The sequence below is a fragment of the Canis aureus genome, chromosome 19, assembly GCF_053574225.1.
Source record: "Canis aureus isolate CA01 chromosome 19, VMU_Caureus_v.1.0, whole genome shotgun sequence".
NCBI lineage: Eukaryota > Metazoa > Chordata > Mammalia > Carnivora > Canidae > Canis > Canis aureus.
In genome coordinates this window covers 27,289,461-27,311,742 of record NC_135629.1, presented here as the reverse complement: position 1 = coordinate 27,311,742, position 22,282 = coordinate 27,289,461, and the positions used below count along the sequence as shown (strand labels likewise).

Genomic DNA, 22,282 nt, shown 5'->3' with positions numbered 1-22,282 from the left:
GGATGTGGACCCAATGGACATTCCTGGAAAGGCACTCAGCTGTGAGTGGCCAGCAGCCACCAATCCCAGCATCTGGGGAAATGTATGCTTTGGTCCTAAAGGGGGGGCCTGGAAAATTTGCCATAGTGTCCACCACAGTAATCAAGAATATGCTTTCCTCAATACAGGATTTGAGGAGGTTTTCCTTCTGTACAGTGTTAAACAATTTGCAGAAGCTAGAAGTTATCTATTCTGTTGATGGTGTGGTAAAACTTGAAAACCATGGGACATGAGTGGAGGAAGGGAGAGGGAGAAGACTGCATACATGTTTGACTCCCAAATCAAATATTTTAATAGCTATAAGTTATTTATTCCCACTCAAATCAACATTGGTAATTTATATTTTTTTCTAGAAGAAAACCATAATCTTATGTGTTATCAGATGTATTAGCATATAGTTATTCATAATAACTCTTGTGATATTTTAAGTCACTATTATTTAATAATGTCCTTTTTTTCTTCAGTTATGTTTTTGTGTGCCTTTTTTCTTTATTGTTTGTCCACTTTATTAGCCTTTTCAAAGAATTATACTTTGTTTCTGCAGATCATCTCTATTGCTTGTTTTCTGTTTCACTAATGTTTGCTCTTATCTTTATTAGCTTCTCTTCTCTTTCTTTGGGTTTGCTCTATTCTTTTTCTAACTCTTGAGTTTTGGTCTCATTACTTTTATATTGTTTTTCTTTTTTAATATGCACAATGTGCCCTCTGAGTACTGATTTAGCTGTATTGCATATGTTTTAACTAACTGTAATAGAGATTTTAAGTTGTCCTACACTTTCCTTCCTGCCCTCATTCCTTTAAAAATAAAACAACAACAACAACAACAACAACAACAACAACAATAACAAAACACCCAATCATTAGGTAAGCATATGGTATCCCAAATAAGGATAACATTTCTTAGCTTCTCTTGCAGCTGCAATGGCTATATTTTGGAAACAGGTAGAGATCAAGGCTCCTAAGACATTATTCTAGGATTTTTTGAGGAATAGGTCCAATCTGTAAGCAGACATGAGTTACAGAAACTCCAGGGTGGTCAGTCATGTAAATGCCTGGTCAGCTTTGTAACCTGTTTGTCAGGCCAAGAGAGTACAAGAAATGGTACTGGCTAGATCCTAGTATTGCTGCAGGTGAGGCTGGGGAAGGTAGACTCTTACCAGCTAAAATTTGCAGAGTCCATTATGAAAAGAGTGTGAAGAATAGATATTGGGAAACTATTGGCAATATCTGCCATAATTCCATGCAGACTACAAACACACAGGGGATGAACCCATGTGATCTTGCTTTGAACAATGGAGATGTAAGCACAAGCAATACACATATCTTTCAATTCACGTCTTTAAAAAGAATGACCATGCCCTCTTCTTCCATTTTTCTTCTTCCCTATTGGCAGGAGTCTGCAGGATGGCTGAAGCTGGAAGTTACATGGGGCCATGAGATGAAAAGAGCATGTTGAGGATGGCAACAAGCTAAAAGGCTCTAAGAAAGACAGGACCTAATTAGAGTTTCCTTGGAAAACTTCTCTAGATTTTCCCTGCCTGAGAAATTGGCATCAAACATGGTCAGGGTGAGTCATAGGAGCTGCTCATCATGGAGTCCAAGTACCTACTATAAAGGCAGGGAAGGAATAATGCCAGTAGTGATAGGCAAAGCAAATTCTAACTTTACCTGCAATGTTCTATTTTTTACAGATTGATATAGTATTTGCAAAATAAATATTGATTTTATTTATTTAAGATTTTATTTATCTATTTATGAAAGACACACAGAGAGAGGGAGAGACATAGGCAGAGGGAGAAGCAGGCTCCCTCTGGGGAGCCTGATGTGGGACTCGATCCCAAGACCATAGGGTCACGACCTGAGCAGACGCTCAACCACCCAGGTGCCCCTAAATATTGATTTTTAAAACCTACAAGAAATTTTTTTTTTAAATGGAAGAGCAGAATATATTCTGGTTGGCCTGACAGGCTCTGGTTGCATAAGAGCTAAATGTAGCATCCTGGACAGCAGCATGGTGAGTAGTACAGGGTGAGGTTTGAGGGCACCCACAGGGTAGCAGGGTAGTCGCAGCAGTGTGTTTACCAGCTCTGATAGACTTGAATAGATCTGCCCCACCTCTTCCCAGCTTTGAAACTGTAGAGAAACCTCTGTTTTCCCTAACCCATAGGGCTATTCTGAGGTTTTAATGACACTGTAACTATAAAGTACTTTACTATGCCTGGCACATAGTGAGTACTCAATTAGTGACTGCTATTCTTATTTCTAGAACTTTGTATCATTTACCCAGACCTAGAGTCTTCTCCTTGCCAATGTCTCAAGCCCATGAATTTCCTTTCCCTTTTTGCCCTGCCCAACAGGGGAAGACTTGACTTAGGCTTGCCACCAAATTCTAACACTGTCATAAGTTTCTTTAAGCTTAAAGATTCAGCTTCTAAGAAAAAAAAATCAGTTCTCTGTTTTATGGAAGCTTAAGGTTCAAGTTTTTTATAAAATGGGTTTACATTTAATGACAAGTTCCTGTGCTATGAACATGTCATTGTTAATATTTGTTTCTATGGTGAATTGCGCTGAACAACAAGGTATTCAGACAACCTGATGTCATGGAGGGAAAAAAGCTTTCTTTACTTCTTATTAATTCTCGACTCCAAGTGCCCTTTGCACCTCTTAGCTCACTATTAGATCAGAGTAGTTATTATTATTACTAAAACATAAGGTTAACATTTCCATCATCACTGGGGTCGAAATTTGCATACTTCTGCATAATTCCTGTGCACAGCTGCTTGTATGCTCTCCTTTCATCTTAGTTTGCACAATTCATCTGGAATTTCTTAAAACTGGACTATTCATAATAGTCTTGAAAGAACTTCAGGGGGAATGTTGAGTTCAACATTTTAGCAGCATCCTTCACTTAAATAAAAAGCTTCAGAACCTCTTGAAGACATGAACAGTTTTGACTGAAAAATCTAATATCAACCACATGGGCTAAATGATTGCAGAACAAACTTTTTATTGCATTATAAATCTGCCGGAAACAACAACAAAAAGGGTCGTCAATCTCTTCCTTACTTCTTCTTGGCATTTTGAAATTACCCTCTTTTCCTTCCTTGTTTCCCAAACAAAACCAGGATATTCAACGTTGTCACAAATTCTATTTGTCAGTGATGTTCCTTTGATAAGCTGTTGAAACTTATAGGCCAAATGAGAAGAAATCACGTAAGAACTCAAGCCATTTTTTTTAAATCAAGATTGACTAAGGGACTAAATGACTTCCACTTTATAGTGGAATCAAAAGCAATTGGTCAACAGCCATTATGTGAAAAGAAGGAAAGGCAGTTCAATAGAGTAGCTTAAAAGGAAGGACATTTGAATTGTAGCCTTGACTTTGCCTATAACTTGACACATTTTCTTCAGCATATTGCTCAGCTTTGCATTAGTCAGGCCTCTTGGTTTCAAGTGATAGAACTCAAGCCAAGTGGTAAAAGAACAGTAGAGCAGAGGTAGGACAGAGCCACTAACTGACTCACATAAAAAAGTCAATGAGTATATTGGTTCAGGTGTGGCTGGATGCAGGTACTCAAATGAGGTCATCAAGAACATGTTTCTCCTTATCCCCCACATCCCTTTTCCTGTAGGCTGACTCCACTCATGGGCAGACTTTTCACATCCTGTGCAAAGACGGTTATCAGCAGTTCCAGCTTATGTCTATCAATTCAGCAATCCCACTGGAAAGAGACAATCCTTTTCCCTGTTGTTTCCATAAGTCCCATGGTCTTTGGAAAAACTGTGGATTTCAGACCCAACTTTGAACTAATAAAAAATGTAAGTTGGTCAGATCTAGGGCACATGTATCACACCCCAGATGGACTGAAATTTGAGAAGAGGTATTCACTCAATGGAAAATTAGGGCTGTAACCAGAAAATTAGGCCAGGAGATGCATGATAAACAGTGGTCAGGCAAAAAAAAAAAAAAAAAAAAAAAAGAAAAGAAAAAATCACTTCTAGTTTAATCTCTCTTGGGTTTCAAGTACTCCAAACATTATATAATTCAGAAGTGATGATGTAAAGTTTTTATTTACTGTAAGGCTCAAACCACAATATTTTAAAGAAACTTCCAAAAAAGAGACGGCTGATTGGAACCCAATATCCATTCTCCCACTCTAACTTTAGTAATAAAACCCCCTAACTTGTGATAGGAGCATAGCAGTCCACAAAAGACTATTATTTCCCAGGCTGTTCAAGTGTAGCCATATGACTGGTATAGTAGTCTGGATTATGGTTTCCAAAGATATCCAGGTCCTAGTCTCTGAAACATTTGAATGTTCCCTTAGGAGGTAAAAGACTGTAGATGTAACTGAATTAAGGATCTTGAGATGAGAAGACTGTCCTGGATTATCCAGGTGGTTCCTAAAGGCAATCACCAGTGTCCTAATAAAATGTCCTAATAAAACTGGTGCAGCTACTGTGGAAAACAGTATGGAGTTTCCTCAAAAAAGTTAAAAAAATAGAACTACCCTACAATCTAGCAATTGCACTACTAGGTATTTACCCAAAGGATACAAAAAATACTAATTTGAAGGGATGCATGTAACATGATGTTTATAGCAGCATTATCAACAATGGTCAAATTATGGAAAGAGCCAAAATGACCATCAATGGATGAACAGATAAAGAAGATATATGTAATGGAATATTACTTAGCCATAAAAAAGCATGAAAGCTTGCCATTTGCAATGATGTGGATGGACCTGGATAGTATTAGGCTAAGTGAAATATGTCAGTCAGAGAAAGACAAATACCAATGATTTCACTCATATGTGGGATTTAAGAAACAAAACAGATGAACATAGGGGAGAAAGGGGAGAAGCAAACCAGAAAACAGATTCTTAGCTACAGAGAACAAACTGAGAGTTACTGGAGATGAGGTGGGGGGGGTGGATGGGTTAAATCAGTGATGGTCATTAAGAGGGCACTTATTGTGGTGAACACTGGATATTGTATGTAAGTGATGAATCACTAAATTCTACACATGAAACTAATATTACACTGTATGTTAAGTAACTAAAATTTAAATTTAAAACTAAAACTTGAAAAAAAAAATAAACAAGCACAAATAAATAAAATAGAGGCAGAGAGAGATTGCATACAGGAGAAGGCAATGTGAGCATGCAGAGGTTGGAGTGATGCAGTCATAGCCTGGAAGTCACCAGAAGTGAGAGGATGAAAGGAGATCGTCCCCTAACGCCTTCAGAAGGAGTGCAGCTGTGTGGATACCTCCATTTCAGCCAGTGAATCTGAGAACCATGAAAGTATAAATTTCCATGGTTTTAAGCTATTAAATTTGTGGAGACTAACAGAGCAGATTAAATTTGTGGTGATGTAACAGCTGCCATAGGTAACTAATAAGATATGAACAGAAATGGAGGTGTCCAGCTTCTGGCTCTTGCCCTTTAAGGGAAAGGTGCTTACCTCCTTACCCTCTCTCTTTCCCCTGTCCAAGTGGCTGCAATGCCAATGTGCTGGTGAGCCATCTTGTACTACCACCCATTCTTGAATAAAGGGAACATGCCAGGAGGGTATAACCACAAGATAGAAGGAGCCTGGATCCCCAATATCTAGTTTGAAATCCTAATTTAAGAGATAAATAAAACTCTGTCTTGTATAAGCCACCATATTCTGGGGATCTCTTATTAAAGCTAATCTATATAACCTAACAAAATTACCATTTTTGTCTGCCATGAAACTGCACTCTCAAGACTTCAAACTCCAGGGAGAGTAATTAACTGAAAACCCAGAAGCTACCATCTGAAATCCACTACCACAGTTGCACCCAGCCCTCACTTCCCACAAGGTGCTCCCACAATCTGAGTGTGGCAGGGATACTAAAGAAAGTTTATTCTTGGGTGACATGGAGCCCCTTTAACAGCTAACTTTGGCTAAAGGACTCCTCAGTGGCTTTATCAAAGCTCTTGAGACAGCACAGCAATCTCAGATGTTGAGTTCCATCAAACTCCCTTTCTCCTCGCTTCACTTGGGGGAGATGGTTTTGCCATCCTATGGTGCTCCGAATCTTACCAGCTCTTTCCCCATTCTCTCTCCCAGATGTCCCTCCTAATTAAATTCTTGCTCATTTAATCCCATCTTGGCAACTGCTTCTCAGACTAATACACCATCTTTTCACAAAAGTTCCAGAACAATGAGATCCACTGGCAAAGTAAGGAAAAATAAGAATCTTAACAAGTAGTTAAAGCATCTTGTCATAAACATATTTACCCAAGGTAACTGTGAAACGAAGATTTGACAATCTTATACTTTACTTTCCTTAAATAACCTCTTGATCACTTTCAAATTCTCTCCTGCCATTTGGAAATAAATTAGATGGACGACAACATTTTCTCTCAAGATTTGGCAAACTGCATATTATTGACTATCCCAAATGACTGAATGAAAAATAAAATTCCATCAATTATCCAATTGCTTTATTTAAATATCAAACATCTGGAGTTTGACAATAAGCAGGTTAAGAATTCAGGACGACTAAATTTTTCATTAATCTTTGGCCTGATTTAACCTAGTGTAGATGCAATCTATTAGCTCTGAAGTTCTGCATATTTGCACGCATTTGTCTTGGTGTGTGCTAATCGCTTCTCCTGGATGTACAAATGTCCATATACTGTGCATTCTTGCATAACTCCCCCATTGAGAAGTCATTGCTGTATTCCACTTCCATCTATCACCTGCAGCTTTAATTGTAACATATTTCTTTCTGCTTAGTATGTTTGTCTTTTGGATTGTCATACTTTTTATTCATGTTAGTAGTCCCATAATTATTCCTGGCATATCTGTTTTATCACACATTTGCTGAACTGAATCAAATGTGAAAAAGTTGGGAAATGCATGCATTAATACTGCAGGAGACTAATGTTTCTTCAACAGATTCTGGCACAGGAGTTGGGAACGTCCCTCCTGCAGTGGTTATTGGAATGAGAAAATATATCATTGAGAGGATCTCAGTAAATGAAATATATCTGCTCTTGACAAAGGCCTTGAACACAAAACAGAGCAGATAAAATTGGGAGTGATGAGTTCTAATCCTTCCACATGTGGTATATTTACAAACATGACAACTGAGGCAAGACTTTCAGAGGCATGCGTTACTCATTGTTGGATGCAGAGGGTGTGTGTGTGTGTTTGTTCCTGGGGGTGAGAGCTGTGCACTGCTTTTCTATCTATTATCAGACAAAAACAAAGTTTTCCTACTACACTTCTGAAAACAGGTTAGAATATATTACTTTAAATGATTACCGTGGAGAATTGTTAATAACACAGCTTCCACCTAAACATGTGTTTAGGTCTCACAGGGTTTTTTTGTTTGTTTGTTTGGTTGGTTGGTTTATTGTTGTTGTTGTTCTTGCTTTAATTAAAAAAAAAGACACAATATTGGGTCATGGTAATAAGAAAATATTACTAGAAAAATAATGACTTGTTAGAATATTGATATATTAATAACATTAGACTGGGAGGTAGAAAACATGGATTTTAATTTCTACATCTGAATTTGTCACAAAGAGCCATGTAATTTAAAGACCTGGCAATCATCTTATCTATACAAATGAAAGAGGTGAAGTGTTTCAGAAGCTGAAAACTGGTGGATAATGGGCCAATTGCTGTCCAAAGATGTGTTTTCTTTGGCCAGTCAGCATTTTTTTAACTAAATTAGTTGCTTGACTCTAAACTCTAGACATTTTGCCAGAAGAAGAAATACAATTTCTGGCTTCTTTTGAAAAATCAAAAGATACAACCAACCTCATCTTCTATTTCCATATGATAACCACTGGGTAAAGCCCATATTCCCCAAGTATACCTTTATTCATCTATGTCTGACTATACTTGGCAGACATTTGAATGTGTGACTCCTACACTCTATGATCTGAAAGGGCCTATCTAAAAGTCTATAAGCCCAGAATATAATTAAGAGTCTAGAAATAGATCCATATTTTATAGGCAATTGATGTTCAACAGCGTGTCAAGACAATTCAATGTCTTTCAACAAATGTTCCTGGGACAACTTGATATCCACATGTAACAGAATAAAGTACTCCTTCCTCATACCATACACAAAAGTAAATTCAAAATGTATTACAAATCTTGATGTAAGAGATGAAACTATAAAACCACAGAAGAGGGATCCCTGGGTGGCGCGGCGGTTTGGCGCCTGCCTTTGGCCCAGGGCGCGATCCTGGAGACCGGGGATCGAATCCCACATCGGGCTCCCAGTGCATGGAGCCTGCTTCTCCAGTGCATGGAGCCTGCTTCTCCCTCTGCCTATGTCTCTGCCTCTCTCTCTTTCTCTCTCTGTGACTATCATAAATAAATAAAAATTAAAAAAAAAAAACACAGAAGAAAATATAGGAGAAAAATTTAATGATCTTAGATTAAGCAAGATTGTCAAAAGACAAAAGAAAAGTAGATAAATTAAAATTCCTCAAAAATTTAAAAACTTTTGTGCAATCAAGGATACCATTAAGAATATGAAAAGATAACCTACAGAATGACAGAAAATATTTGCAAATCATATATTTGATAGGATACTCATATATGGAGTATAGAAAAACACTGTTACAATGCAAAAATAAAATAACAAATAGCCCAATAAGAAAATGATGAGGGATCTGAGTAGACATTTCTCCAAAGAAGATACACCAATGGCCAACAAGCACTGAAAAGATTTCAACATTATTACCTATCAGGGAAATGCAAATGAAAATCATAATGAGGGGTAGCTGAGCAGCTCAGTGTGTTAAATGTCTGCCTTCAGCTCAGGTCATGATCCTGAAATCCTGGGATTGAGTCCCATGTCAGCTCTCTGCTCAATGAGAAGCCCGCTCCTCCCTTCCCCTCTCCCTCTGCAGCTCCCCCTGCTTGTGCTCTTTCTCTCCATCAAATAAATTAAAAAAACTTGGAGGAAAAAAAGGAAAGATGTGTGTGACCACAGTGAAAGATGTATCATAGTGAAAGATGACTTCACACACAATAAAATGTCTATAATCAAATAGATGCTAACAACTGTTGGAAAAGATATGGAGAAATTGGAACCCCCATATGCCATGTAAGAATGCAAAATTTTGTGTCCACTTTGGAAAATGGTCTGGTAGTTCACCAAAAGATTATATTTAGAGTCACTGCATGACTCAGCACCTGCACTACTAGAGAAATGAAAATGTATATCCATACTAAAATATGTACATGCATGTTCACAGCAGCATTATTCACTACAGCTAAAGAGTAGAAACATCCAAATGCCCATCAGTTGATTAATGGATACACAAATGTGGTATTTGGTGGAATATTATGTGACAATAAAAAGGAATGAAGTACTGAAACATGCTACACATGGATCAACCTTTAGAACAGTGTGGTAAGAAAAGAAGTCAGATGCAAAAAAAGCCATATATGACACGATCTCATTTACATGAAATGTCCAGAATAGGTAAATGCGTAGAACAGAAAATAGATTGATGGCTGCCAAGAGTTAGGGGTAGGAAGAACAGAGAGTAACAGCTAACAAATATGGGTTTTCTTTTTGGGGTGATAAAAATATTATGAAATTAGGCAGTGGTAATAGGTGTACAGCTGTGTGAATATGCTAAAAATCACTGAATTGTACACTGCAAGAGGATGGATTTTATAATGTATGAATTATATATCTCCATTTTAAAAGTACATGAGCCTGCAGTAGGATCTAAATTTTCATCTCCATTATCCCTGTCAACATTATCTACATCATCAAATTTCCTTCCCCAGTGATAGGCTAACCAGTATAAGCAATCAATTCCATTTTAGCATGAAACAAAGTGAATTATGGCTAATGTTGCAATTAATTTTACTTATGAAAGAATAAGACTTGAGCCTCTTTTTTAAAAACAAAAAAAGGAAACTTTGAGGAAATTTTTAAAAAATATATATGTCTACCCTTCTTTTGAAGTTTGACATTTTTTGTATTGTTTTTCTCCAATAAACATCTGAACTCTATAGGACATGAATATCTCTCCTTTTGTTTGCAGGCTCTTTCTAGGCAGGGAAGACATATCCTAATAAATGACGAACTGACTCATTTAAGCTCTAACATCCTGTTAAATAATTATCCTTAAGACTATGAACTCACAGTCTTTTCTGAACTTCAGATCAAGCTGGGGCATCTGGAAAATGGGCAGTACCTACAGAGACTCATTTCAAGCCCCGTTCTTCTCATTCCAGTACTTACAGATGAGAAGAAAATAGCCAATTGTCTTTTAATGGAACTATAAGAAAAGCCAATCTCCAAATTGTAGAGCAATATATCAGCAAGTAAGTTATACCATCCATTTGATATTCTTATTTTTGACCAAGCACAAAAAGTAGTGAATTATGCAACAGTATCCAACCAATCTGGGCAAAATTCAAATATTAAAGGTGAAAACATGTTTGCCCTTTGAAGGGGGTTCAAGTGGAAATGACGGATACAGTTATTTGTGGTATATAATGAGAAGTGGGAAGAAATGTGTTATTTTTTAAATTGGCTATTTCAATTGGTGGATTAGAAGGAGTGCAGATTCTCTCTCTCTTTTTTTTTTTTTTTTTTTTTTTTTTTTGGCAGAAAGTTTTCCTTTGTTTAGAAAAAACACCTTTATGAATGTCCTCAACCCCCAGCCTAGATAAGAGATCCAGAAAGAGAAGAATAAAGTTGATTTAGGGAATAAAATAAAAACGGTTCCTTAAAAAGTAACTTCCCTAATGGTGTTGGGTAAGAGGATGACTTCATATCCATTCCTTGGTCCTGCCCTACACACTGTGTTTAACTTGTCCTCTGTGGAGGGCAATAAACAGACTCCCTAACCCCCTGGCTTCCAGTTGGGTTCTGCCAATAGGAGGTAACTGCCAAAGACTGGAGAGTGGGAGGGGAGTGAGTACAGGGTGTTTATTCCCTAGGCTCTCTTTATGCTAGGCCTCTGGCTAGCAGATGCTAAGCAACCCTCTGCTCTAGGGCCCCTTCCCCTCAGGGTCCAGAGACTATTTCTCTGTCCTGGCCCTTCTGGCCCAAAAGCAATGACAGCTCCCTGCTCTTCTCAGCCACAGGGTGCTCCAACATGCAGTCTGCTATAAGCAACATATGTATTCTTGAAAATCATCATGCTACACAAAATTTTGCAAAAACTACCAAGAGGTTTATGGGGAAATGGAAGGCACACACAGACACAAACTATCTATGACATTTTAAAAACAGGGATCTAATAAAAATAGTTGACAGTGTTACACTTGTGACATGATTAAGAAACACGCAGAGAAATCATCCTTTTCTTGAGGTTGCACTATTGTCCAATGAGCTCCTAGTGAGGGCAGTACTGCTAATGCCTTAACAAGAAACACTCAGAGACGATACATATTTTACCTTGAAAAGACTTTGGAGTTTGCTTGGAAGTACATTTCATGTGGGTTGCAGCTTGGGAACTGTTGCATAGTGGCAGCAGGAAGCGAATCTGAAATGTGAAAGGAAGTTCCTATAGCAGGTGGGAATGGTGTGGCATGTGATAAGGTGGTGAACTGAGATGTAAAGTGGATGTTTAAGGGAAGGAGCATTTTGTGTGTTTCTCCACTGTTTGGTTCAACTGGGTGCAGATTTCTGCGTTCACCAAATGCTTTTCATGGATGTAAGCACACATAAGCAAATGGAAAACTAGGCCCAAAATGTTCCAGGAGATACCAATGGCATTGGGATAAATCGGTGTTTTCAAAACAAGTGTTATAACAGAACTGATTGTACGTAGTTTATTTCCCTACACTTGGCCTATGGCTTTATAAATGAGTGCCTTTACCACATTCTTCTCAATGACCACATTTGAGTATGTCTTGTTTCCCAGCCAAATGCAGAGAATTAGGACAGTCTGGGGACAGGAGCTCTAGCAATATGGTGGGAATCCAGAACATGAGACTACAAACACCCTTTAAGAAATTCCTATGGGAAGAAGTTGCCAAGAAACTCAAAGACAATGGAGTGCCTTAATAAAATTCTAGTTACTTCATGTTGTATCCTATTTTGGAGTCCCTGCCACAGCCTACCCCACTTGCCCTTACATGCAACAGCTCTGTGTTAGTGGGGCTTTAGGGAATGGAAAGTGGGAAAATCATATGTAGAACATAAAGATGGGCAGGAAGGACAAGGTCACAATTGCTGAGAGGAAACAACTGAGGCACAAGACCCTTTCCCCAGAATAAATCAAAGAAAAACCTTGAAAGGCACCAGGCAGTCCATGTTCTGCTAATATGTATGTAGCTCTGTTAAGGGCCATTCGCTGATACAGAATTGGACTCCACATATAAGAATAATGAATATAGCTTTTACTTCCACATTTTCCACCAAGAAAAGCCTCTCAACAATATTTTCCATTTCAAAGGCACTTGTTCTGCAAGTAACACAAATTTAGGAGTGAAAATACTCAATTTTTTTCTCTCTTCAACAAGCCCCCCCCCCTTTTTTTTAACCCGAGTCAGAACATAAATATAACCTAGGCTTTGCCCAACAAAATTACATTAGCCATAGAAACATGCCACATGAAGGGATTATTAATCCTCAAAAAAGTCTTGGCAGAATTTGATGAAAGCTGAAATGTATTTTCACAGATGGTTGTGCTATGGGGTATTTGATTTGAAAAATATTAAACAAAGCAATACCCCATTTCTGTTTTATTCCCTGAAAGCAATTATTACATGAAAAGGTAGACAGACAGGACACAGTTAACAAACAAAGACTAAAGAGTTGTCATCAGCTTAGAAATGTTCTGGAAAATAAATGAGAGCCACTTGCCAATAATATGACTGTAAAATACAGAAATAAAAAATCTATATTGCGAACATACACGTACTTATAGCCCACATCACAGTTTGATGAAGCAAGAGATAAATGGCCCAACATTGATTGTTTTTACAGGAATATGACAACCCTCCAAAGAAGAGAAACAGAACATCTCTCCATTCACATAAAAAGCAAATTACAGATGGGGAAAAAAATTCACTACTCTCAGAGCAAGATTCAATTAAAAAAATATGTCTGGCTTTGACAGGGCAAGTTCCAGGCGTAGTATATTTTCATAGAAGTTGGTCCTAGAGGAAAGATTTCAGTGCTACAAAAGCCTATGGAACTTTTCACAGCTTGTCATAATTTCTCTGTAATTCTAAACAAGGATTTCCGCCTCCTTAGCTCATATTTTTCCCCTAACTGATCCTGCAAGGTGGTATTAAGCTTCTGACAGCGTTCTTCCTTTCTGAAAATCACACTGCATAATAGCTGCATGGTAGATATTGAATAATAATGCTGCCTTACAGCAATGTAACATATAGTGCTTTACCAAAGATGGTGTGTGTGTGTGTGTGTGTGTGTATGAGAATACACATGATTAAATGACAAGATGAAACCATGAGAGAGGCAGCATGTTGTGTCCTGTGCAATGCTCCAAGAACAGCACAACATGATTTAAACAAAACACTACTCTCTAACTCTGGGACATCCATTTCTATCTTCAGAAACATTAGGCAGCAGCTATTGTCTTTACGTTGTTCAAAGGTTGAAGCCAACACAAAGAATCGCTGAAAGTCACAGGATTTTTGAGTCAAAATTTCTGCACGCATTCCCTCTGGCTTGTCACCTTTCATCCACTTTGTACAGAGTACCATTAAGAATTTCTAGACATCAAGTTCTGGTTCTTGTTACAATGCTCAGAATGGCTGTCAGTGGACAGGATAAGAACTCCAGTAGTCAGGCTTGAATTGTGCGAATAAATACACCCATTTGGTTGTTATCAAGCTGTTCTATTTGTCTTATCATTTCATTCTTTGGTTGACACTGTGACCCTTGGAAAGCCAAGGAAGGTGTTTCTTCAGTTCTTTACCCTCGACCTCAGGGCAGCATGGCCTTTATTCTCTGTCCCCTTTTGCCCTGTGGAGATAATTGCCTACATTTTGGTGCCTATATTACATATGTTTCAACCTGTTCTCCAAACGTTAACTGTTTGGGATTAAAATAGTTTCTACGAAGCATTTTCAGCCTTTCCTTGAACTCCTGCCAATGTATGGCTCTCCACAGAAAGGAAAATGCTGAGCATTAGAAATGAAGTGAGGATTAGTCAGAGCAGATAATAAATAGCACATTACTGCATGTGGCAGAACCAAAGAAAAAGAAAAGAAAAAACAACAACTTGTTTGTATTTTAGTAATTTAACCATGACAACCATCTGAGGTCCTGGTAAAGGTAGCAGGAATGTAGGCCTAGGTCAAGAAGGAAGGAAGGACCAGAGGGAAGCAACAACATGGATATCATATCAGATCATCAATACTATGTATACATCCAAATTATGAAAGGCCATTTAAGTATTCCTGTGGTGCATTATTTTGAATGCAAATATTAGTGAAAGTAATAAATGAGGTAATAAATCATGATGATGATAACAAAGCTCGGAGTTGGAATGATGTCTGCAGGATCCAGTCTTCCAAATATTATGTCAATGAAGGGGCATAGCATATTCTATCTAGACCTTTTTCAGAGTCTCTGCAGGTTGGATGGAGAGTGGCCTGCCTGCCACTTGGGAAAGGAGTACCTATTGGTAATATAATAACAAACGTTACCACCACAACTAATCTAATCAAAACCAAGAACAAATAGAAATCTATATGAAGCTGACGTACTGCTTTCATCTCCATATTAGAGATGAGAAAATCGAGACGAGAGGTTAAGCAATTTGCCAAAGGACATACAGTTGACAGATGGGGGAAGCAAAGATTTAAATCAAAGCAGTACAGCTCCTAAGAAAACCAATGCAATGGGCTGGGAATGCTGTGGCCTTTATACCAAGTACAGGAGGAGGCATTTAGCCAATCACTCATGCTTTCCTTCATACGTTCAACAAATACATAATGGACACCTACTATATGCCTGGCATGAATGCTAGAGCCTAGGATCTAATGATAAACAAGCAGAAGAGCTCCCTACTCTTTTAGAATTTAGCCTAGCTGGGGAGATTGGTGGAAAAATTCAGGCTGCTTATAGAGCGTGGAGGAAAATATATTAAAACGGATGTGTAAGTTTAACATGCCTCAGAATTGCAAAGCGGGTTTATGAAAACACAGATTTCTAAACCTCATCCCCCACAGTTTCTGATTCAGTAGGTCTGGGTCTAAGCCTAAGAATTTGCATTTCTAACAAGTACCCCAGCTGATAACTGCTGACTTAGGAGCTATACTTTAAGATCACTGTTCTAAGGGTTATTTGGTTGGGAGAGAAATATTCCTTTATGTTGCACTGTGCATCTGCTGGAGGTGATCCTGTGCTTAGAAAGAATAGTCACTGACTATATAGATTCAATTTAAGGCTGGCCAGGAAGGTTCTCTCACACTGCCTTAAAATGTGGACATGCTCCCTAGGATGAGTAACACATCCAGACACCAACAGCCATTCACACATGGGGCTGGAGAAATGAAACATAGATTCAGTAGCTTCTGATACCATTGAGTGGAAAGAAAAAGTAAAATATGAGACCACAGAGTGATGACTTGAATACATTACTGATGAAGTGAAAAGCAACATTTAAGACAATGACCCTCTAAAGGCATGGGGTGCTAACAGTAAGAAGAGTACCACTGCAGGGGATTTTTACCCATTGGTCTGTGAAACACATTCCAACCTTACAGATAATGATATGCTATCATTCAATTGATAGGATGATTAAAATCACATCAATTGCATGAGTCTGATTTCAACACGTTTGAAAAAAAAAAAAAGCCTGAGTATTTTTTTTTTTTTTTGAAACATAGCCTTCTAGTCCATTGGATAAATCCATGGCAAAAGTTTAAAGAAATATTGGGAAAAGGCAATTTCTTTCAAAACCATATGTGTATACAAAGGGCAATATTATCTGTAAGCAGAATAATGATATATATATATATAGTGATTTATATTTATATATATAGTAATATATATAATATTTATATATAATAATATTTATATTTATATATATATAATTTCTTTTCAAAAGAGAGTTAACAGATTAATGCTACAGGACAGGAGGGCTTCCAATGCAGAAAAGAGGACCACATGAGTTAACATTTGGCTGACCTTTCCACATTAAGTAGAATGAATTTATAACATCGGGGTGCCATTTTATTATGCTCTACAAAAAGTCCTATGCTAAAGGCACTGAGTAACCTAACTAGTTACATAAATAAATATCCCACCTCAAAGACAAATGCAGGTGATATGGAAAGTCATTTAAGACTTGGTTATCTGTAAAATCAGCATCTGGTGACCCATTGTTTGTCTTGGCCAGGCAATTACAAGCTAACTAGTTTTGCCAGTAACCGAGTTTCTAAGATGACAGCCCACAGGCTGAACCTGACTCAGATGTGATTTGTTGACTTGTGGGTTTTGCTCCTTGTTGCTGTGCTCTTAAAAGTTGAACATGAATGGCTGAAATGGAACACTTGCTCTCCTCTTTGCAACCTTGCCTGTTGCTCTATAATATCTTTTGCCTGGGTGACAACTTTAATTTCCTGGCAAACCCCCTGAAGAGATTTGAGGGTTTTGACCACTGCTATCTAATTTCCAAAATCACTCTTCAACTCTAGCATGACTGTCCTGTTAATCCCAACTACTTCATAATCTTTCTGCATTTCACCAGTGGAAGGACAGGTTTTTCCATAAGAACTGTAATGGTTCCTGGGTGAGTGATATAATACTATATAAATCTTTGGGAGGAAGTTAAGTTTCTCAGCAAAAGTGCAGAATTACCTTGTTGTTCATGCTATAGTCTAAATTGTTGATCTGCTTTAGATTGGCTTGGAAATTTTAAGCTGATTAAATGAAATGTCAAGACTGGGAAGTATCTCGATTTTAGCAAAATGGGCATATCACCACTAGACATGAATTAGCCTAAAGAATACATCAAGTTTTAGGAGGTTCGGAGTGGATTTAAAAAAAAATAAAAATTGAGAAGGCTGAGAGAAAGTGAAATGCCCCAAGGCATGTTCATTTTTATTCTGTAATGAATAGAAAATATACTGCAGTAAAAGCAGCATTAATGATTCAAAAACAGCTGGAGATATTGAAACAGAAATTAATCCTACTTACCTAACTCTTGAAACTAGTAAAAGCCAAGGTGGGGTTGAAAACTGGCACCTGAAGGGAAATGGACTATTGGTGCAAAGCACCTGTGACCAGGCATTTGTAGGCCACTCACACACAAACACAGCAGAGCCTCTACGTGGCAAATCTCTCTAATTAGAAATAACTGGGGTGCTGGTTCCTCAGAATCACCGTAAAATCTGAAGTGTGGACACTTTTTAAGGAGAGATAGTAGTATTGCTTTCAAGGGCAAAGACTCACAGCAAATGACTCTTCAAGGACAGGAAGGTCCCACTGCATCTGCTAAAGGGTAAAATCATTTGTAGCTGGCACATTCATTACACACCTGGGGCTGCCACTCAGGTTGTGTCTATCACTGTAAAATAGTTTGATTTTTAAAAACTATATATATCTCTATCTTTTCTAGCCTGTTTATGTGATGGTTTTCTTCAAGAATGGTAGGAAAGAATTTTTTAGCCCAAGCTCTCTCCTGGGTGACAAATTTCATAATACCGGTGTCCACGTATTGAAGCTGTCACAATGATCTTAAAAGTTCTTAGTTATAATTGGAGAAAAGCTAAAAACTAAAACATGTATGTATGTATGTGTAAAATGTATTCTTGCCATCTTTTATGTTTATGTAACTTTAAATTTTTTATTATGCTTGGGACACTATGTTACATTTATTTCAGGTGTAAACATAGTGATTCAACTTTATGCTATGCTGTGCTCACCCCAAGTGTAGCTATCATCTGTCACTGTCCAACACTATTACAATATCATTGTTTATATTCCCCATGCTATGCCCTTTATTCCTGTGACTTCTTCACTCCATAACTTGAAACTCATATCTCACTCTCCCTTTTATCCATTTTGCCCATCCACCTCCCCCCACTCTGGCAACCAACAGTTTGTTCTGTATATTTACAAATATAAATCTGCTTTGTTTATTCATTTGGTTTTTTTTTTTTTTTAGATTCCACATATGAATGAAATTACATGGTATTTGTCATTCTCTTACTTATTTTACCTAGCATAACACCCTGGGTCCTTCCATGTGATTGTAAATGGCACGATCCCATCATTTTTTATGGTTGCATGATATTCTATTATTTTATATTTTATATATACTACATCTTCCATATCCATTTGCTGTAACTTTCTTGATTGAAAAGACTGAATTCTAGGAGGCAAGTCTGGCCTCCAACTGTTTATTTTGTGTTTTTCTTCCTAAGTGTATTGGGAAGCTATGGGCATCAGGACCAGGGTCTTTACTCACTAATGAATTTGGTGGTGACATTTAAGCTAAGAGAGAATTCATCTGGTAGCTCTGTTTTACAGATGATAGATAGATAGATAGATAGATAGATAGATAGATAGATAGATAGATAGATCCCTAAAGCTATTTTGGATGGGAGAACTATATTCATACCCAAACCTATTTCAACATCAACTCTTAACCATAAAGGAGTCTTAATAGAATTTCTAAGACCAAAGCACTTGCTGAATTCCATGCCCAATGATTCAAGAGTGAGGTGCTTATGAAAGAACAGATTACTTCCGTATGTTTGCAAAGGTCTTTGTGTTTGGTTTGGGTCAATGTACACACAGCTTGCTCAGAGATCCTGAAGAAGACCTTCTGGGGCTCTCTAAAGAGGAAAGAAAAGAACTGACCTCAAGTACATGCTCAGTCCCACACCCTGAATGATAAGCTTTATGTTTGTAATGTGTCACCTTTTCTATGAGCCTTTGCTGACCACCCTATTTAAAATTATACTCCTTCCTCATTAGTTTCTCTCCTTAGCCTTTATCACTTTGCACTATAAAATTTACTTATTTTATTTTTGTCTTCTTCTACTAGAATATAAGCTTAATGAGGTTAGGAAATTTTGCCTGTTCCTCACTGCTTTATCTCTGATGCCTAGATTGTCCAGGCAGGTGATAAATACACACCAATCAGTGCTGAATAAGTGAACAATTGAATATAAACATCTACGCATATAATCTAATTGTCTTGTGTGCCAATGACTCTGCATCAGGAAGACCTGGGCCAGAACGCTAACTCTGCCATTTACAAGCTACGTGGCTTTAGACAAGGGACAATCTCTGAGTCTCAGCCTCTTCATCCCTGAAAGACAGATAATGATAGTTCCTTCCCCATAAGATTGTAGTAACAACAACAACAACAACAACAACAACAAAGGACATGTCAGGATGCCCTTTAGCATGGTCTTAGGCACTCTGTAGAGATACTGAAAGTATTGGCTGCTATTACTGCTGCTGTTTTTATTCTTGAGCCATAAACTGATGCAGAATACAATCAGCACGTAGACAGAATTCCAAGTCTACATATTTCTTCCTCATCTTTTCTGAGAACTCTGACATAGAAGTAGGAAGAAACTGATTAGTGAAGAAGCTGCCTTACTCTTGCTCATGTTTTGCAAAACCATCTCCTAGGACTGGGGAGCAAGGAAGGCCTCCTACATGTGACCCACTGAAGGACAGGGTGCAGCAGCTGGCCTGCCTGCCAGTGAGTTGTGTGCTTTGTAAATCAATAGGGCATTTGGGTCTCAGGCTGTCCACTCTGTTACCCTCCTGAAGTCTTAAATACACTTTAAAAGCAATTATTTTGCTCCTAGCTTTGAGAAGGAGGACGTGAAGAGAGGCCTGGCTGAGGCAAAGCTCATATTTCAAGGCATGTCAGGGACCAAGATCGATGACGTGCAGATAACAGTGGAAATGGATGTAAAACATAACCTCAGGTAGACTCATGACCAGGCCCACACAGAGTTCTCCCCCTGCTTCAGAATCAAGAGGAAATGGAGCCACAGCATTCAAAACAGGGACAGAGTGCTACAGAATGAAAGAAGTCTCAATGACACCCACTATTCAGAGCTCCTGGGTTAATAGTTAAATCTTAGTACCATGCTGCACTGCGGTTTTGTGCACACAGAGCCTTCCAAATAATGCCTATTTTCTTACTTGGTATTCTCTGTGTTTAAGTGCATTAATATTACCAATAAAGGCTACTTTTTAAAAGGCCTCATTCTGGGGCATCTGGGTGGCTCAGTCAATTGAGCATTTGCCTTTCACACAGATCATCATCCCAGGATCCTGGGATTGGGCCCCACATTGGGCTCCCTGCTCAACAGGGAGCCTGCTTCTCCCTCTCCTCCACTGCTCCCCTGCTTGTACTTTCTCTCTCTCTCTCTCTCTCTCTCTCTCTCATTCTCTGTCAAATAAAATAAAATATTTTTAAAAATTTTAAATGCATAAATTAAAAGCTCTCATTCTATGTTTAAGAGCTTGTTTGGTGCCTTGCAACAAGCAGTTGAAATAGGAAGTACTAATTCGTGTGCCCATTTCACAGAAGGGGAACTAAAGAAGTTAAGTCACTTTTCTGTGATCGTAAAGCTAGTAAGTAACACAGTCAGAATCAAAACCTAGGTCTGATTCCAGCTCCTATATAATTAAACACTCTGCTCTGTATTATAACACCACAAACTAAATTAGGTCCCCTATAATGCTCTCATAGCTCCTTGTACTTTTCTTCATAGTATGGAATTAAATTTGTAAACAAATATGTAAGTATGTAATTACTTGCCTAATAGGTGACTCAATATTAGACAGCACATCTCTGTTATTATTTTTGGAGATCACTATATTTGCAGCACAGAGCACAGACAGAAGAGAAGCTCAGAGAATATCTGTTGAATATCTGAGTAAAGATTAAGTGGACATAAGTTGAGATTTCAGGTCAAGATGGAAATTCATTTAGTTTTTTAAAATGAAAAAAAACCACAACTCATTTATTCAGTGATTTTCAGATACCCTTCTAAGGATAAAATCAATGTGTAAACGTTTCTAATAATCCTTCACATAGATATTCTGCAATAACATGGGAAATTCAAAAAATTCTACAGCTTACCCATTTATCGTTTGACTCTTCCACTAAATGGCTGCTGAGTTGTGTCTATCTTATACCCTCTCACCTCTTTTTCTTCTAGGTCTTCGTAGACACTCACCTAATATTTGTGGCATGAACCAATAAAAAATACTACTTATCAGTTATTGTGATGTTTTAATGAATAAGAATGCTAGCAATGTCCACAATAGCCAAACTGTAGAAAGGGCCCGATGTCATGATAAAGAAGATGCGGTACATATAGAGAAAGAATGGAATACTACTCAGGCATCCAAAAAATGAAATCTGACCATTTGCAACAATGTGGATGGAACTAGAAGGTATTATGCTAAGTGAAATAAGTCAATCAGAGAAAGACAATTATCATATGATCTCATTCATATGTGGAATTTAAGAAACAAAACAGAGGAGCATAGAGTAAGAAAGCAAAAAATAAAACAAGACAAAACCAGAGAGGGAGACAAACCATAAGAGACTCTTAATCACAAGAAACAAACTGAAGGTCACTGGAAGGGAAGGAGGTGGAGGGATGGGGTAGCTGCATGATGGACATTAAGGAGGGCACTTGATGTAAGAGCATTAGGCGTTATATAAGACTGATGAATCACTGAACTCTATGTCTGAAACTAGTAATACACTTATGTTAATTATTGGATTTAATTTTTTAAAGACAATAAAAATTAACATGCTAGCACCTTTTTAAATGCACATAAATCTTTTCTGACTGATATGACTTTTGAGATTTTCAGCATGAATTACTTTGTGAATTAATAACACACAACACAACAGAACAATGTCAATCCTCTTCGAGGACAAAACTTTATGGTCATGAACCCAGGCAAAAGAGAAAAAGCCTTGCTGTTTTAGTTTGGTTTTCCCAAACAAAGTCGGGAGGTAAACCACAGCTTCTGACCACGTATGTAAACATTTGGAAAACTGGCTGAAATTGCTTACATGTAAACAGCAAGAGATTAATACGATGCTTTTGAAACTGACTTTAATGAGTCCTGAGAGATCTCACCACACAAAAAGCTAAAATCATTGTTCCCAGAAATTAATAAAAGGAAAATAATGTAATAATGCATCATATTTTTCTCTTAGCAAAACAAAACAATAACAAAGACAGCAATAAAATGGACAAAACAAACAGAACACAAAAGAACAAAAGATGCTGG

General features: G+C 37.8%; 2 protein-coding genes and 1 non-coding gene across 54 annotated transcripts in view; 2 read left to right on the top strand and 1 right to left on the bottom strand.

Annotated features, from left to right (window-relative positions):
- LOC144289788 (uncharacterized) overlaps positions 1-21,798 on the top strand; it is a 392,823-nt gene extending 371,025 nt beyond the window's left edge. For all 39 annotated transcript variants that reach the window (XR_013357722.1, XR_013357721.1, XR_013357739.1 and 36 more), the window contains one exon: positions 1,433-21,798. The gene's annotated coding sequence lies outside the window, so the exon portion shown is untranslated. The remainder of the gene's footprint in view (positions 1-1,432) is intronic.
- LOC144289792 (large ribosomal subunit protein eL27-like) overlaps positions 1-22,282 on the bottom strand; it is a 238,157-nt gene that overhangs the window by 160,135 nt on the left and 55,740 nt on the right. The gene's annotated exons all lie outside the window — the stretch shown is intronic.
- Positions 11,362-11,495, top strand: LOC144291267 (U4atac minor spliceosomal RNA). The gene has a single exon (XR_013358579.1). It is a non-coding gene; the product is annotated as a U4atac minor spliceosomal RNA (small nuclear RNA).